We start from the raw sequence: 17,864 nt of genomic DNA on the forward strand, positions 1-17,864 counted from the left end.
AGACCTTAATGATCAGAGGGAAATTGGTCTGGGTAGAAGGATGAGCCAATCAATCTAAAGCTGGGAGAGCAAGAACTAGAGCTTGTTGCATCTGAGGGACTGAAAAACATAACTGTGCCTCGAACCCCATGAAGGTCAGGGAAAGATGTAGTAAGTGACCAGACCACATGGTCCCTGTGAACCTGGCTAAGTAGTTGAAAATTTAATCTCTTTACAATAGACAGCCTTTAGAGGTTAGAAGCAGTGCGATAATAGCATCTGATTTGTGCTTTTTGAAAGACTACTTTGACTGTGGAGAGTCCAACAAAAGCAAACTACTTGTGTCTCTATGAAGTGCAGAGAGTAAATTTTAAAAAGCCCAATGAGCTCATAAGCAGTTGGTTTACTAACTGTAATCATTTCTCTTAACTAGACTTCATTAATATAAGCTTGGTGACCTTGGGGTCTGGGGACATATTAGATTAGGGAAACCCAACTATTTTCAAATAGTGTGATTTGAAAAATTCTCGAAATTGTTGGGGTTCAGGAAGATTATTTTATTGCTGGGCCTGGATGGGAAGTTTAGAATAAGAAAAGAAAGTATGATGGCTGGCTTCCATCTATTCTCCCTTTCTGTGGGAGAAATGATGGTGGGGTGACTACTTTGCTGTTGACCCAATGCTTAAATTTCAGAGCTAGTTCAATCCAGTAAATATTTGCTGAACAACTATTATATGTTAGGCACCTAGCTGAAACTGGGAATATAAAGAGAATAATTAATAATAAAAGCAGGTATTACTAACAAGAGACAGGCACTGTGCTAATGCTTAACATGCACCATCTCAAGTTACATTAATTTACACACTAACCGTATGGGGTAGATGCATTTATTATACCATTTTCCGGGTGAGAAATCTAATCCCTTTAAGGGGCTTAAGTTATTTCTCCAAGGTTACACAGCTAGTTAGGGGCATAGGCAGTATTTGGACTCAGGTCTGGTATCAGCACCAATTCTCTTAACCATTATGCTCTATAAGGACCTTACTTGAGAAGTTCAGGATTATACATATATGGGTACAACCAACCCTAAGACCATCTGGCAAAACTGGCTGCTTGAGAAGTCCTGGATTTATGTAAGATGCTCTTGGAATGGAGAAGATCGTGAAGGAGGGTCCCCAAAACACACTCTCTATACTAAGGGGCAACAGAAGAGAGAAAGAATTAGCCTACAGCAGTATGATACTAAGGACCAAGAAACAGTGTTTCTCTCTTTTGTGAATAGTTATTAAATTATTTCTACTTCAAAGTATCAGAAAGAAATCACAGTACTATGGACAGTTTGCGGAGCCACCCTATCTTAGCGTGAATCCTGGCAGGTATAGAGTCCATAGTATGACCGTGGCACCTAAGTGTAGTTAAGTAAGCTTTCATTTTTCTTTAGCCTTAAAGCAAAGTAGCTTTCTGATAGGTATAATTTAGGAAAGTCTTCAAAGAAAATATTTGAAGTCCACTATCTCAGAGAAAAGAAATTTTGCAAAAGATCTATCAGCAAAAGCAAGGCCAAACACACTAATTATTTAGTGAGACTTGTATTGTTATATCATTGCTCATGTTGTTTCTTTATGCATTTACCTGGAAGAAGGCTTTTAATGTTCAACAATTCTCAAAGAGATAAAGACCCACACTGATGTGTCAGAAGGAGCTTTGCCCCGGAATTAGATCAGTTTAGGTTTGGCTACTTACTAGAATTAGGTAACATTCTTAATCTTTCTGAGCCTGTTTCCTATCTGCAAATAGGGATAACACTATCTATTACAGAGGGATGGGGTTAAATTAAATGACACATGTAAATGAAATATATCCTTCCAGACTGAGAACATACCTAGTAAATGTTAAGTGATCTGCAAATATTCTGCTTTCTTGAAATGGATGAAACCTGTTATGTTCTTAACCAACGGTCTAAATATCAAGACAATATTTAGTTAAAAGTTATATTTGTTCTTTCACTGTCCATCTGCATTTTAACATATTCTAACATATTCTCCTTGATCAATTGTGTCAATATTAGTAACATTTGTCATTTAAGCTATTACTGTTCATATGTTTAAAATATTTCAGTGTGATATAAGTCATTACTCAAAGGGATGCCTAGCTGGCTTTATCAAAGATTTATTTTAAGTAAAAATAAAAGACACATTTTTCATTTTCACCAAGTTTTATTGAACAGTGTATTCATTAACTGTATGAACTTTCTGGCCAACCCAATACAGTAGCCAAGACACGGAAACAACCTCACTGTTTTTTTGTGGATAAATGGATGAAGAAAATAGGGTGCATACAACCTACAATTATTCAGCCATGATAAAGAAGGAAATCTGGCTATTTGTGACCACATGGGTGGATTTGGGGGGGCATTAAGCTAAATGAAATGTCAGACAGAGAAAGATAAATACTTTAGGATCTCATATGTGAAATCTAAAATACTGAACTCATGATAGAAAGAATGGAATGATGGTTGCTAGAGCTGGGGGTTGGAGGTGAGGAAAATGAGTGAAGATGATCAAAAGATAAAGACTTCTAGTTATAAGATAAGTGAGTAACGGTGATGTCATGTACAGCTTGGTCACTGCAGTTAACAATACCGTATTTTATGTTTGAAAGTTGCTAAGAGAGTAGATCTTGAAAGTTCTCATCACAAAAATAAAATTTGTAATTATGTGAATTAAGGTTAACTAAACTTATTGTGGTAGTCATTTCACACTATATATATATATATATATATATCAATCATCACATTGTACACCTTGGACAGATAGAAATCAATTAAATCTCAATAAAACTGGAAAAATCTCATTTATATTTTAGCATAAATATATCAAATTGGGTTTCTTGAAAAGATTAATAATAACTATAGATAAAAGGAAATAAGATATTGTTGTTGCTGTTGTTTGCTTTTCCGGAGTGCAAAACACTAAAAAGGGGGGAGGTGAGTATGGGCTTGCAAATGCTGTTCCATGGGCCCTAATGCTATGATACAGACATCTAGTCCTGATCTGAAAGAGAACTTGAGTCATTTCAACCAATCTGCAAAACAGTCGTGTTCAAACGTGAAGAGATGAAGAGATATCAGTAAATTCTTTTTCACACTGCAAGAAATCTGCCTTCAGCTTTCAGCAAAACCTCAGTTTTCGGGTTATGAGGGTAACAGTTCTTAAGCAAGCGGTACAATGCTTCCACCAGTGCTTTCTCCCTACGATGAATAAGTTTTCAGTCTCCCCACCAGTGCTCATCCCTTCTCCCCTTAATGTCTTGGCCAAAATTCAACCATCAGCCCAGGAAACTCTTTCCCAGTTTCATTGCCTGTACATGACCACGTTATTTCAATCACCTTGGCACATTTATATTACCTACTTCCTAAGTTAGGTATTATATATATGAGATTTTAAATAAAAGAATGCCTGTAAAGTACTTAATGCTCAACTCCTAGCACAATATGAATATTCCGTAACTGCTGACTAGCATTATTATTATATCATTTACATTAAAACTGATCTGTACTTTCTTTCACACACCCATGTTCTTTGTCCCCAACTGGGGTAAAGGAAATAAATGAACATTTATTGATTATCTACAGTAAGAGTATAGAATGCAGTGTAGGCTATAGAATTAGTGGTGTTCAAGACTGAAACTGACCTGGATTTGAATTCCAGACCTCTCACTTACTTAAGACTTTACGACGCCTCAGTTCCCTTACTGATAATTAGAGATAATAGACATTTCAGGGGGCCTCCCTGGTGGCGCAAGTGGTTGGGAGTCCGCCTGCCGATGCAGGGGATACGGGTTCGTGCCCCGGTCTGGGAGGATCCCATATGCCGCGGAGCGGCTGGGCCCGTGAGCCGTGGCCGCTGGGCCTGCGCATCCGGAGCCTGTGCTCCGCAGCGGGAGAGGCCACAACAGTGAGAGGCCCACATACCGCAAAAAAAAAAGAAGAAAAAAAAAATAGACATTTCAGGGACCACGGTAAGGATTAAAAATATTATAATGTTTGGATCCAGAAAGGGCATTCATTACCTCATTTAATGTAAACTCTTAGATAATCTGATTGAGTTTTGAGAATCTGATAACGGCTCTGCATCCTTTTGCTAAAAATAATTAGATAGGTAGATAACTATTCATAGCATTTTGCATAGAATTCCAGGGCTTTGCTAATACGAAAATCAATCAAAGGCTTTAGTTGGCACAAAGAACTCAGAGAAATTGTTATGGGGCAAGAATTAGAATTCTTCTTGAAATACAGACTATCATCCTGGAGAAGAAAGGACAACATTTTAATGTGGTTAAATTTGGGTCAAAACTATGCACTTCCTTAATGGTGTTTCTACCAGGTCTTGATTTGACTGGGATTGAAATTTCTGACATTACTGTCCCCATCACAGACTTGAAAACCTGGCAGACAATCAAGTGCAACCTACAGTTAAAGGTCGCTCATCTCAAAAAATGGGTATGTTACTACCATTCTGACAAGAGCGTTATGAAGATTAAGAAAAAGCACAAATAAACTCTCCTAACACCTGACAGCCAAGTAATACATCTTTCGGCTCTTTCAATTCTTTTTCCTGCTTACCTGACTTATTTCCTTCCCTGCTCTGAGTTCTCACTGTGTTTCATGTCCCACAATGCTGAAGTCATTGTAATGCTTTTACTCAGGAATCTCATTTAACATTTAGCATAGTAAATAAGAAAGCCTAAGAAGTGACTGAGGTAGACTGTCATTATTGCATCATTCTGATAACCTGATTTGTCCAGAAATGTAACTATGTGATTCTCCTTTACTTCCAGTTGCTCACCATTCATGGGCACAAACTGAGTGTATATCAGATATATTAAATTCCTGGAAAATTATCTGTGGTGTGATTTGGGGTTCTATTTGTGTACTACAGCTTTCCTAAAACTAAACTATTATCATTTCTACCCCTCTTCTGTCTGAAAATCCTCAAAACATAAGTTCTAATTAATAGTTATACTAGTTGGCATTATAGTCATTCTTTTTTGCTTTTTCTCTGATTATAAGTATCTTCTGACTCTTAAGTCAATCAAATGGGTTCTCTACATATGAGGAAGCTCAGAGAGGAAAACAGGATGAGTAGGGTAAGAAGACATTCACACATAGAATTAGTGGAAGCCTTAGCAGTAACAAAGCTGGTGAAATTGGAGCTAATTAATTAGCAGTCAGGAAAATTTTGTCATGTGCTGTCATTAACTGATCAACTAGGGTAATTAGGCTTACAAACAATAGAAAGCAAAGACTGGAAAATCTATTGTTTCTGCCAGCTTCTCCTGCTTGTTATCAGCGCAATTTTCTCCTAGTTTATGAAACAATAACAGTTCGGTATTAGAATTTAAATGCCATCAATATAAGATATGGAGATATGTGAAGCCTACTACACTTTCTTCGTAAACTAGTACTATAGCATCATCAATTCCACAGTAGAATGATTCAGTTGAAAGACAAGATTCATGCAGAGTACACTATTTGTTTAAACTTCAAAAAAATCAAAAAAGATTGCTATATCTTGTTAGATATGTTATGAGCCCAAAGATATGTTATGAATCCCAAAGCCAGCCAGGCTATCCCTCTGCATTTCTTTGTCCTAACACAGGCTTTTGTCCACCAGCATCCCCCGTCGGCCCCTATACAGAAGAGAACACCGTCTGTTCATCAAGAGCCCCACGCCGCAGAGTTAGAGGCTCAACGATGAAGCTGGAGGAGAGGCAGGGATCTCCCAGTTGTGTCTGGCCTGGTGGGATTCTAGAGAAGCTATTTCTTTAGTAAGCGTCCCTTTCTTTAGACAGACTGGGGCATTTCCAGTGGCTGGCCACAGTGCCCCGAAAAGGTGGACTCAGATGGACTTGGGCATCAAGGAAGTTTCTGTGGGGGGCTCACGGGCTGTTCTTCCGTGTTTCGAACATACAAATCAAGTTGGGGGCAGGCCACCACTAGTGCAGGGCCGACCAGAAGGCACGTTCAACAAAGTGTCCCCTCCCTAACCCCTGCAGCCCCTTCTAACAAAAGGAAGACCACAAGGAAGATGTCCAGGGAAGCCTCATCTAAAAGGTGGAGGAGCAACATTCCTCGGTGCAAGTGTCCTGGCCGTGGCTGCAGCGGGAGGGCCACACCATGCCACCCCCTGGCTGGGTGTCATGATGAAATTTGGACATTATACCAGAAGCCAAAGGGTCACTCCACCAAACCCTTAAGAAAAGGATGAGGGACGAAGCATGTGTGCCCTCGAAGCCCCAATCTTCTGGTGCTCCAGTCTTCAAAACTTACACAAGCTGCCTCTTACATGTCTCCTTTAGTTGTCACCTTGGGACAAGGACCTCTGAGCACCTGACTGAGGAAACAGAAAGGCCGCTGCCACAATCATCCTACTGAGCCCTCTCCCCTCCCCTCAAAAAGGGCCAGCAGCCCCCTTCCCTTGAAAGGGCTTTTCTTTAGAAAGGGCGGCCTGGACTTAGCATGAGAGGGGAATGCAGTTTAGAGACACCTGGGACCACGGGGTGCTTTCAAAGCCTCTCCCCGCCCTTCCAGGTCTTGTCTGGTGGGGTTTTCAATATTAACGCCGCACAGAGAAATAACACCCAGTGTCAGGATGAAGTGTTCTTACGTGCACAGGTTCAGATGGAGGGTTGAGGCCCCGAGCGTGGTCCAGTGTCACGGGAGTGGGGGCGGGGCGGGGCGGGGGGCTGGCCGTGAAGAAACAAGAGGAGGAGGGGCAAGGCTCAGTACTGGATCCTGTTGACTACACACACACACACACACACACACACATAATCTTTAGCTTCCCCATGAACTTTTTGTGAACTGTTTAAAACTGGAGGCTGTTGAACAAACAGCGGCGCCACTGCCAGCCATAATTTCATTGCAACGAGCTAAAGACTCTTTAACTCTTCAGGTTCCAGGCCAAAGATGGACCTGAGTGGAAAGGGCCAAGGAGCCGGGGGCCCTGCCTGGCGTGAGGCCCTTCTCCAGAGTGACAGCCCAAATCCTGGGCAGGAACACCCTCATCCTGGGCAAAGGCTGTACTGCGTACACCCCACCATCACTGAGAAACGGGCCCACCCCCCATCTCTCTGGGATGTAGAACTAACTAAGGGGATCTTGGGCACAAGGGACACAGAGATAGGGTCAGAGACACTGCCACGCTCACCCCATTCCTCTTCTAGAAGCGGCTATTGAAATAGTTGGGGGTCTTTCTTACTTTCTTCTTCTTCTTTTTTTTTTAACCTCCAAGGAAAAGTTCTTCAAAAGTGACTTCCCTCACCCTTGGCTGTGGGTCACGCTGCAGGGGGCAAATGACGTGATTTAGATGACAGACAGAGCAGGCGCTTTGCTGCTGTATATAAGAGGCTCATCTGCCCTTATTTCTCAACGACCCCCCCCTTTCTTCCACAGGTGGGTGATGCTTCTGGAAGTGCCAAGGTGTGTGAAGTCAGTCATGAAAAGCACTTTACAAGCACCAACCTGTTTCCAGTGGGAGCTGCTAAGCTACACCTTGGCTCTGGGTTTTAACCCTTTTTTCCAGCAGTGGAGAGAAGGGGGCAAGGATGTGGGATAGGGATGAAGAGGGAAGGTGGCCAAGAGAAGGGGTCAGCCGGGGAGACGGAGGAGCATCTGGTTTCTGAAGAACAGACCAGGAATTGTGGTGGCTGCCCGCTGAACACCCAGTTCTGGGAGAGACCCGGCTTGCAAAACGCAGACTCGCCGCGTGGTCTCCGGCTTTCGGTCTGGCCCTAGGGGCAAGCACAGGAGAGCTTGAGTCTCCCTCGACAGACTTGGGCAGTCATCTGGTCCGGGAACCAAGAGTTATGATTAGCATCCGAGCTTGGCCTGGACGCTGGGGAGAAGAGCCTGATTGGCAGAAAGAGGTCAAAGGGACCAAGATTAGGAGCTGTCCCACCACCCTCGGCATCCCTGAGTGAGGGCACCTTGGCCCTCTGTGAAAAGACACGAGGGGGCACACGGGTCCCCAGCTGCACCCATCACCGTTCTGCCGATTCCTGCCATGAAGACACCATTATGGAATGAGGAGAAGGAGAGAACGTTTGTTTTGTTTTTTTTCTTTAAAGGCGACTTCCCTTGGCAGGCAACAAACAGATTGCAAAGGAAGGAGCAGTGGCCATGAGAGGCTGGCGTGAGCGCAGGGAGGAAGGCAGCACCAGGCCACTCCTGCCACCTCTCCTTTCTCTCCACCCCAGCTCCTCCTGGCACCGGGCCACTTTCCACTGCCTCCGCCCTTGAGGCGCTGATGGATTGGTTCAAGTCTGCACAGCACGCTTGTCAAGTGACAGCGACCGACGGAATGGGAAGCAGCGCCACCAAACCATCCCAACTCCACTCCAATACTAACGGTGCCCCTTCCTAGGGCCTCACTCTCTAGGCACCCCATGCCGCATCAGGCACTTATCCAGTTAGTGACCAAGAAGACCTGGACGGGTTTTGGGGAGCTTCCGGCTCAGAAGGCCGGGCAGACGGCAGGGCTCCCAGCCAGCATGCCATGTGCCACGGTCCTCCGTAGGCTGGGGACCTCTCTGGGGAAGGGGTGTCTCTCACTGCACGGGCATGGCTGGTTCTCTGTGGAGGACACGCGCGCGCGCGCGCGCAGTCACCACAGCCTCCCAGCTCCCACTCTCATCCACGGCGTGTCTTTGGGCAGATGGCCGGACCTCTTCAACTTTGGCCCCCTCATCTGTAAATCTTTGGCACCGTGTTTTCCAGAGGATTAAACTGCACTATGGACTTGAGTTCTGCCTGGCAATAGCTGGTGCAGGCCACATCTAACCCATTAAACAGCATCTGACTCCACTAAACATTCTACGTAACAAACAAACCCCAGAATGGCTACATAGTTTCCTTGCGGCAGAGGGAAGGCTGAGGCAGGGACACAGAGGGGGCCAGGGAGGGGTGACCTTCTGCAGAGTGTGTGGCTTTCATGGACGCCCAAAACTGATGGCACGGGAGCCCTTCCTGGGACTGCTCCAAGCGCAGACTGAGTCACACACAGGCACTTCTCTACTGGCGTCAAGGAAGGGAGGGATGAAGAAGTTCCCATTTTAGCACTGGGGGCCGCGAGGAGGTGGGAGATGAGAAAAAGCGGTCCAGGGTGTGCAGCGTTGGGGCAAGTCCTCCTGGGATGTTTTCCCCAGTTATGTGTAGCAGTGGGGAGAGGGGAACCCCAAGGATGCCCCCAGGTCGGGGGGAGGGTCGCAGGCTTCCTGGGGTGTGGCTGAAGGAGGTCGCCCGACTGGGTCCCGCAGCCGGGCATGGGTGCTGGGGGGGAGTGGGGGGTGGGAGGAGTGATCCAGCCTGCCCAGGCGCTGTCTTTTGGCACACTCCAAGCCATGGCTGTCGCCGCCTCCAGAGGCGTCCCCACTCACGACCCAAGTTTTGCATTAGTAACAGAGCTGCGGAGCAGGAGTGCGGGTGTGACGGGGTGGGGCACGGGAAACTCACGCGGCTGGCCCTGACCTTTTGAGCAACCAGAACCTTCCCTGCCTCCTCCCAGGGCGCCAGGATAGCGCCGCGAGCCACTCGGGTCAGTCGGGAGTGAACTTGGCCCGCAGCGGTGGCGGCGAGTCGGGGAGGGGCGCCCCCTCGCCCCCTCCCCCGCCTCAGCCCCGAGCACGGATGTCGGCAACAAAGGGATTTTCTCTCCCACCACACACACCCGCGCTGCCGCAGGCTCCTCGCCCCTCCTCCGCCAGGTCCGCGCGCGCGGGGCCGACCCCGCACACGCACCCCCTGCCCGACCTTCCAGGACCACCGGCTCTCTCGGCCAGCCCCCGACCCCAGCTCACCCCGCCCGCGCGCTCCTCTGGGATCCCCCTTCCCAGGCGCCTGCCGCTGAATCTCTGACAAAAAGCAACTTTGGGTGGGCGCGCGGAGAACCCAGGATGTGCGGCGGCGCGCCCCAGGGGAGTGGGCACTGACTGGAGACCGCTCCGGCCCATCGTCCTGCGCTCCCTTCGGCCAGTCTGGAGTGTTCTCTCCGTGGACGCCTCCCCCACCTTCCCCGATTCAAAGATGCAAGCCAGGTGTAGCCAACTGTAAAAGGGGGCTCGGGGGCTTGGGGAGGGGGGCACCAGCAAGGATCGACCGGGAGAGCCGCTGCCAAACCGGGGCTGCCCGCCACACACCCCCTTTCCCAAAAGCAGAGCCGTGGCCCCCCGTCAGCTCTTGGACCAACCTCAGACAGTTCCCCTTCCCCCCGCCAACCCGCCCCCGCCCCCGACGCCAGGCCTCGGCTTTTTGTTCCTTTCACTTTCTTTCACGGTTGTGCCACACACAACCACGCGTGTATGCAAGAGGGGGCCCCATTTGGAAGCTGGTGTCCCTCAACAGGAGGCAGCAGCCCAGGACAGGAAACCTAGGTTGAATGCAATTAATCGACCTGACTCCACTCCTCCCCGCCCACCCACCCTCCACCCCCCCCCCGGGTCTGGTCCCTACAGGCTGGGATCCCACTTGGAGTCTACACAACCTGGAAACAAATCCAGAATAAACGATCCATAGACCACAACTCTAGAGGGGGTGTCACTGCACTGCAGCCTCCATCGGGGCTTTGTAGAAATAAACTGAACTCACTGCAAACTCCTCCCCCCACAAGGAACAAGCTATACCAGAAAGCTATTAACGACAGCTATCATTAGTACACACAGGAAGCACAAAGGAACTTTTTACGAATAAAAGATGCATAAAACACAGGGTCCTGTGATCCGGCTTCCCTGTTGATTGTGTGCAGCCTGGGAGTCCTGGGAAGGCTGGGGATGAGGGTCAGAGGAGGACAGGGGCTCCCACTTTCTTTACGAGGAACAATAGGAACCCCACGTCTGTTCATCTTGGAACCCGGAACACCCCAAACAAAGCTGTGGGGAAACTGCGGTAGACGTGGGGGCCCGTGAATTCTTCTAGCTGTTCAGAGCTTAATTACTCCTCCTTGATCCGTGGGACCAGACACGACACCACCAAGGTTAAAATGCCCCAAACAGCGCCGAGCAGATGTGAGCGAGCTGGCAGACGGGCAAATGAGGCCTGCCTCGGAGCACGATAACAAGAGACTCATACGTTGCATATCGTTGAAAGAAAATTATTTTTCTCTGATTTGCATTTGCTTCGGGGGAAAAAAAAGCCAACCAGAGTCCCTCTTCACAAGCACGAGTCTAATCCTGGAAATGCAGCCCGGCTGCTTTAAGAGAGCTGGAAGGAGGGAAAGACTGCCAGCGCTTTGGCGTTGCAGGCTTGTCTATCTTTCCGCCTTTCCTCCAAGGCGAAACTCGTTTTGCAAGCAACATTCCTACAGAAAATGGCACACGTCATAAAAAGAGACCAATTTATAGAACTGGCACCGAAGTTCATGTATCATTCCAGAAGCATCTCCCAGCTCCCCACTAGGGAACCCAACTAGATGTAGAAGTCCACATTATAACTCAGAGAGTAGATCTGGGGGCAGGGTGGGGCGGAAGTGGACCCATAATTTGCAGATATCCTGCAAGCTGTACACTCAGGGGCCGAAGTCACACAGAAGGGCACGATATAGAGTTAAGTCAGCTCTAAATGATCCTCCAAAGCCCGGGGGCCAGGGCTGCGGAAGCCTTCAACCTTGAGGTTGGGGGGAGTGGTGTTTACACCCAGCTTGCCCCAGGACAGCCCAGGGGCAGGCCCATCTTCTGGAACATCCTGAGGACCATCCTGAGCCCGCCAGCTTGGACCGGCCCAGCGGGGTATTGCTGCCACCCACCAACTGTTCTCCCTCCCACCCTGGCGCCTCCCCGCAGTGCCTGGCAGAGGACCAGGAACTCAGAGAAGGCCGGGCTCTGGGCATCTCGTTGATTAAGTCACACAGTGGGTGGCGCTGTGGGCAGAGCTCAAGACAGCACCGCTGGTCCTGCAGCTGAAAGGCAAGCGCGCTCTAAAAAAGCGGGAAGGCAAAGGGAGGAGGGTGATCGAAAGCCGACTTGCACCCCTCCCCACCCCCATTCACCCCCCTTCGGGTCCTGAACCTACACACTTGTGTTTCCAATCCAGGAAACGGGGCCGAGGGCATAGAACACAGCGGCCGCCCGTCTCTTGAACTTGTCTGAATAACAGGGCCATTTCAGAGGAAGAACAACGGCCTTCAGAGCCTCTGCAATTTCCAGAAAGCCTTCAGTTAATAATACATTCTTTCCAACAGGCTTGCTTTAGGGCGGAAAGTTATTTTCCCAAATCTTAACAACCCGGTCACAAGCCACTGAGGCCCCAGGTCAACAGATCCCGGCCAAACCCCTCCAGACAGTTGACACTCGTGACCCCGCAGGCCTTCTCCTGCCACCTCTGCCTAACAAGTTCCCTAAACCACAGCACACCAGCCAGCGCGCACGTCCACCACGATCCCAGGAGCCAGAAAGATGCGTGTCGCGGGGTGCGGGGGGGGGCGGGTGCCGCCGCCGAGGGCTCTGTCGCAGCGCATCCGAGGGCTCCCGGGCCAGCAAGGGGCGGCCACCTCTGCAGCTCTCCGCGGGCCTGCATAGTGCGCGCTTTGTGTGAGCGCCGAGGAGGCACAGCGCTGCTCGTGCACCAACAGCTGTCACATTATTTGCACTCGCTGTAAACAGCCTTCACACTCCTCCCTTACCACACAGTTAAAGCCAGACTAACAATCCAGTTAGAGATCAAACCAACAACAGCAGCATTGTGTCTGCCTTCGCACCAAGCCCAGCAGCTGGCAGGTTTCTCCGGAACAAGAGACCCCCCTCCCCCCACCCCTCCAGGCTCCAGCCAAGGCTAGCCGAGGCAGCAATGCGTGTGTCGCTGCTGATTGTTAAAGCAAGAGAACACAGCCATTTCGCGCAGAGTCTGTGCGGTTCATCAGCTCTCCCAGAGTTTCCTCCTCCCAGGCCCCCTCCCCCATTTCCTCAGCTGGGAATAAAGGTTGTTCAGACTCCCAGGGTCGGTTTCTCTGCTCAGCAAAGTGTGGGTCGGCCTGCCCCGGCCAGGCCTGGGGTCCTGCAGCCCTCTCTACCGTGGTCCCAGAGGCTAGGCAGCTCGGCACTTTCTGCAGCCTAAAGCCTCGTGTGTTTCGGAAAACCGTCCAACTCCCTGAATCCTTCCTGGTCGCCCCACTGACCAAAATGTCTCCTTTTATGATTTTTGGTTAAGTCGAACATTTCCATAATCGTCATTATTAGCGCAAATTACATGCTTAATCGGTCCTTAAATAGATTTTAATTAAATAATCATACAAGGCTCATTTTATGACTTAAGAAAGGCATTAGTTTTCGTTATAAACTTTCCACCAGGATATAGAATAATGATAGCAGACAAATACTTATTCTTTGAAAAGCACCAATAACCGATGGGCAGAGTGTTGGGAAAGCAGACCCTGCTTCACACCTTCTGGAATCCAAGTGGAGACTAGACAGACCACATCTGCACAACTTTCCTCCGGAGAAGGGAGAGGGGATTTCTTCCTCCAAAGCATTACTTTTGTCTTCTCTTTGGGGCCAGGAGAAAGGAACCCCAAATGTTCCTTTTCCTTGCCCATCTGAAGAGATTTCTCCAGCTTAGAAGTCTCTTCTAGAGACCACTCCTCGCCACCCCCATCTGTTTTCCACCCCTCAGTCTGCTGAGAGCCGTGGTGGGAAGCAGGCAGGCTGTGCTTGTTAAATGCTGTGTAAAATGCTGTTAATAAAATAATAAATACAAAGGATGGAGGCTGCTGGTTCCATGGGTGTTTTGACTGGAAATGCCTTGGCACTTGTCATGTGTTTATGGGAGGGCAGACAACTCTAGGATTTACATAGTTTGGACATCTCTGTACTTCATTTATTCTTTCCTAATTGACGTAGGCCTAGAGCTATTTCAAGTTTGCATTTGTACACAACTGTTAAATGCCTAAGAGTTTCTCCAATTAAACCAAGTTTTAAATCAGACCCAAGGCTGGAACGTACTCTCGGCCTCGACCCACTCCACCCCTCTGCCTCTGTGGCTGGAGAAAACAAACAGACACTCAACAACGATCCCCTGTCCTTGCTCTCCCCACCTTCACCACCCCCACCCCCGGTGGGGGCACCTAGGGCAAAGGTTAAGGTGTCTTCAGATTACAGGCAAGGCCCTGGCTACACACACTGGAAAGCACTGCAGTTGGGCGCATCCTGGGCATACTCGAACCTCTAAAATAGTGAGCTAAGATGGGGGGAAAACTGCTGGCCCGGTAAAACCCACTGTTCACAAAACAATGTCAGCAAAGGCTGAAAGGCATTCTTTAGAGAGGTACCAGGGACTCATGCCTACTGAAGCTCTTTCAGCACAAAGGCTTTTAGGGGAAGAAGGGAAAAGGGGGGTGGGGGGGAGGAGAGAAAGGGAGGGCTCCTGTTTCAGAGCAGGCATCCCCAGAGAGTCAAGAACCAAGTGTAGCTTCAATCAAACGCTGACTTCCCCTCTGGGAGTCTAGTAGGAAACCTGATCACAGTAGCTTACTACCGGCCTGGATCCATTCAGGTCTGGTTTTCTTCTCATGCTAGTAATTTTTTAAAATACATATCGATAGAAAAGAAGCAATCCCTGACAGACTTTTATTGAAAACCACACTGAGACCTCATAACATCCAGACTTAATCCCTATCAGACAAACCACAGCACCTCTGGCCTCTGCAGCGGGCCAGACCCTTTCACCTCTTCCCACCAGGTCTCTCCCCTCCAGCCGCTGCTGTTCCCTCTCCCCGAAAGAATGATGGGAGGACTTGCCAAAGAGCACCTAGATACCGGTTCTGGAATCAATTCCTAATTCCTAATAAATGACCCCACTTAGGGGGAGAAAAAAAAATCCCAGCATTTTCATATGGATTCCTTTAAAGCCCAGAATGCAAAGAACTGTAACAAAGGGAAAGAGGAACCCACGGAGGCAGACCTGGAGGAATAGCCTCAGGAATACCCTTGGAGGGGAGCTTAACCCGCAGGTTGGCCCCCAGACACTGGCCTACGCAGGTCTTGGGGGGGGGGGCTCGGGCATCTCAGGGGCAGCAGGGAACGGAGAAGCAACCTATAGGAATCTGACCAGTCATTCAAAGCAATTACTAATCCTCCGGGCCTACTATGTGCCAAGTATTCTTTGATCCTAAAGGTGGAAAATTATTCCCAGTCTTACAAATGAAGAAACTTACTGAGGCTCAGAGGCCATAAATAACCTGCCCCCAAGGTCACACAGCTAGTAAAAATGGGCCACGGTCAAACTCAGTCCTGGAGTTGCGGAGAGGAGCCAATTATTGGTCAAATTGTGCCATCCAGAATCCCCAAGAAGTTCGGAAGGCTTCCTTAGCCCTTGTACTCCAATACAGAGTAAAAGGATAGCACTTAACACCTATGAAATTCGGTCCACAAGGAGCCCGCACCCTAGTTTCTTCTACACCCAGAAATCTCTTGGTCCATGTGAAGTCTTTCGAAATTTCTGCCAACATCCTACCCATCTCCCTACATTGGAACACCCTGGTGTGAGGCCAGGGGTTCCCAACAAGGCTCCACTTTCCCCTCCTCCAGGAGCCCAGAACAGGCAGTGGGAGGTGGGTGCTACTCTTAGGGCTCTATAAAAAGTGCTGACACCTGGAACTAGAAGAAGGCTTGCCACACTAGTTTTGCCACATAAAGCAATAAATCAAATTATCTAGACAGAGCAAAAGCCCTTTGGAAAGACTGCCTACATCTACCTTTCCTAGGACTTTAATGAAAAACCCAGAGACCAAAGTGGGCTGGGGAGGCAACTGAGGGGGAAGCGGCTTGCAAGATGCTGGACCCTCCTGGACTCCTGGGGGTCCCCACAAAAAGCCAAGTCCCGAGACAAGCCGGAGGTTGGGGTTCTCTCTCCTCTCCCCAACTTCTCATCCCAGCAGCGCAGGGTCAGCGCTCCACATGCCCTCCCCACCCCATCCTCAATTTCCTGCTCTGCCCCGGCCTTTCAGAAGCTCCGGGAACCATCCGCACCCGATGCCACAGACGCCACAGGCTCCACGACCGAGGGCCGTCTCCAGCTCAGCTCGGTGGGAAGGGGAACGGGCAGGAGCGCCGGACACTCAGCCGTCCCTGCGGCTTCCCGGCCCCGGGCGGGTGGCTCCTCCAGTGGCCGAGGCTCCGGATGTGTGAAATGGCTCCAGGAGCGCCCGGGGCAGGCCAGGGCCTCCGCAGCGGGAGGGACCGAGGCGATGGCGGAGCCGGGTCCTCACCCCTCTAGTCAGCCAAACACGCCCCGGCGGCCCGGCAGCCCCTGGCTCGCAGCCAGTGGCTTTCTCTCTTTTTTAAACTTTCCGGCCTTGGCGATCAACGCCGATTGGGACAGGATTTCCAGCCCCCGCCTTCCCGCCTCCACACCCTTCGTGCAGGCCCTTCCAACCTCCAGGGAGGTGACCCCCGTCCCCGGGCACCGTGAGTCCCTGGCCCCGGCAGACCCTCCCCCGCCCCCGCCACTTGGGCCACCTGGAGCGAGCCGCTTCCCAAAACGATCAGCGTCCGGCCGAGTCTGGGGCTGCTGCTGCGTCCAGGGAGGAACTCCCGCAGCCTCCAAAGGTCCAGGCCTGCCCTCAGCGGCATGCAGAACCGCCCCCTACTCTCGCTCTCTTCGAAAGACCAGACGCGGGCGGGGGAAGTTTAAGGCCTGTCTTTAATAAAAATTTAACTCTTCAGATGCAAGAATTTGGGTGCCCTTGGCACGGTTATGAGCGCTCAGGTAGAACAATAGAAATGGGGGGTGCCGGAAATGGTGCAGGAAGACCCCTATAACCCTATAAACCTCTCCTCCCCCCTCGCAGTTACTATTAGCATTAAAAGATCCCAGTGCCTTCAATGCAATAGTGCCTGTTTATAACTTTTCCCTGCTGGATCCCCACACCCTAAACAAGCCCCCTCCCTCACGTTTTGAAATCACCAGGGCAAAGATCGCTCCCAAATCTGTGACCTCCCGGAGCTCTTGGGCCTCTCACCTGCTCTGCCCCTGGCACCCTGACCTGACTCACCCTCTTCCCCCTAGTAGTTCCTCTTGTTTGCACCTAGACAAGAAATTTAGTTTCATTTAGCTTCCGGTCTTTAATTTTAGCAGGTCTCCTTTTTGCATGCAAATCAATATGGCAATTACCATCTAAAAGCTCGCCCAGCCCCGGGTCAATGTAAATTGATCATTGTCCGCCTTCCACAAAATAACACCGGGAGTCTGTGATGCATAATGAGATTATACTGGAAACTGTCTTTTAGATCAAATTCTATTTTATGCTGTCAGGATCTTCTCCTAGCGGACTTCCCCGCTAGTCTAATCACGGGGCGCCGGAGCCCATGGGTGCTGAGGGGCGATGGCTGGCCGGGGAGACATGGTTCTAAGAAATAACAAAGTGCGGGGACGCCCCCCCCCCATTTCCAACACCCTCGACTAGGGGCCGGCGGAAATGAGCCTGCGCTGGGAAAGGGGGCCTTCTACAGAAACGTTGCTGGGGGGAAAAGTTCGTTGGTTAATTCCCATCCAACAGAAAGTCAGCTATCCCTTCCGGAGGAACACATGGGGGGCAACCAGCGGAAGCCGTCGGGCCGGGCTGGAGGTTGGGAGACGTCCACGGCCAAGTGCTCGGGGCACAGGCGGCTTGGCTGCCACGGGGGTGGCCTGAGAAGACCTTCCACTCCTGCCCCGGCTGCTTCTCAAGCCAGCGCCACCATCTAGGCCCCGGCAGCGCAGCCAGCCTTGCAAACAGACGGAATCCTGCTGGCCGTACACTCGGGCGAGGCAGCCCGGTTGGGCCGGGCCCCCTGACTGGGCGAGGCCCCTCCAGGCCCGAACCGTGTGAGCCGAGGGCTGGAGGCCTCCAGCCAGGAGA

This window comes from Mesoplodon densirostris, chromosome 2 (assembly GCF_025265405.1).
Source record: "Mesoplodon densirostris isolate mMesDen1 chromosome 2, mMesDen1 primary haplotype, whole genome shotgun sequence".
Lineage (NCBI taxonomy): Eukaryota > Metazoa > Chordata > Mammalia > Artiodactyla > Ziphiidae > Mesoplodon > Mesoplodon densirostris.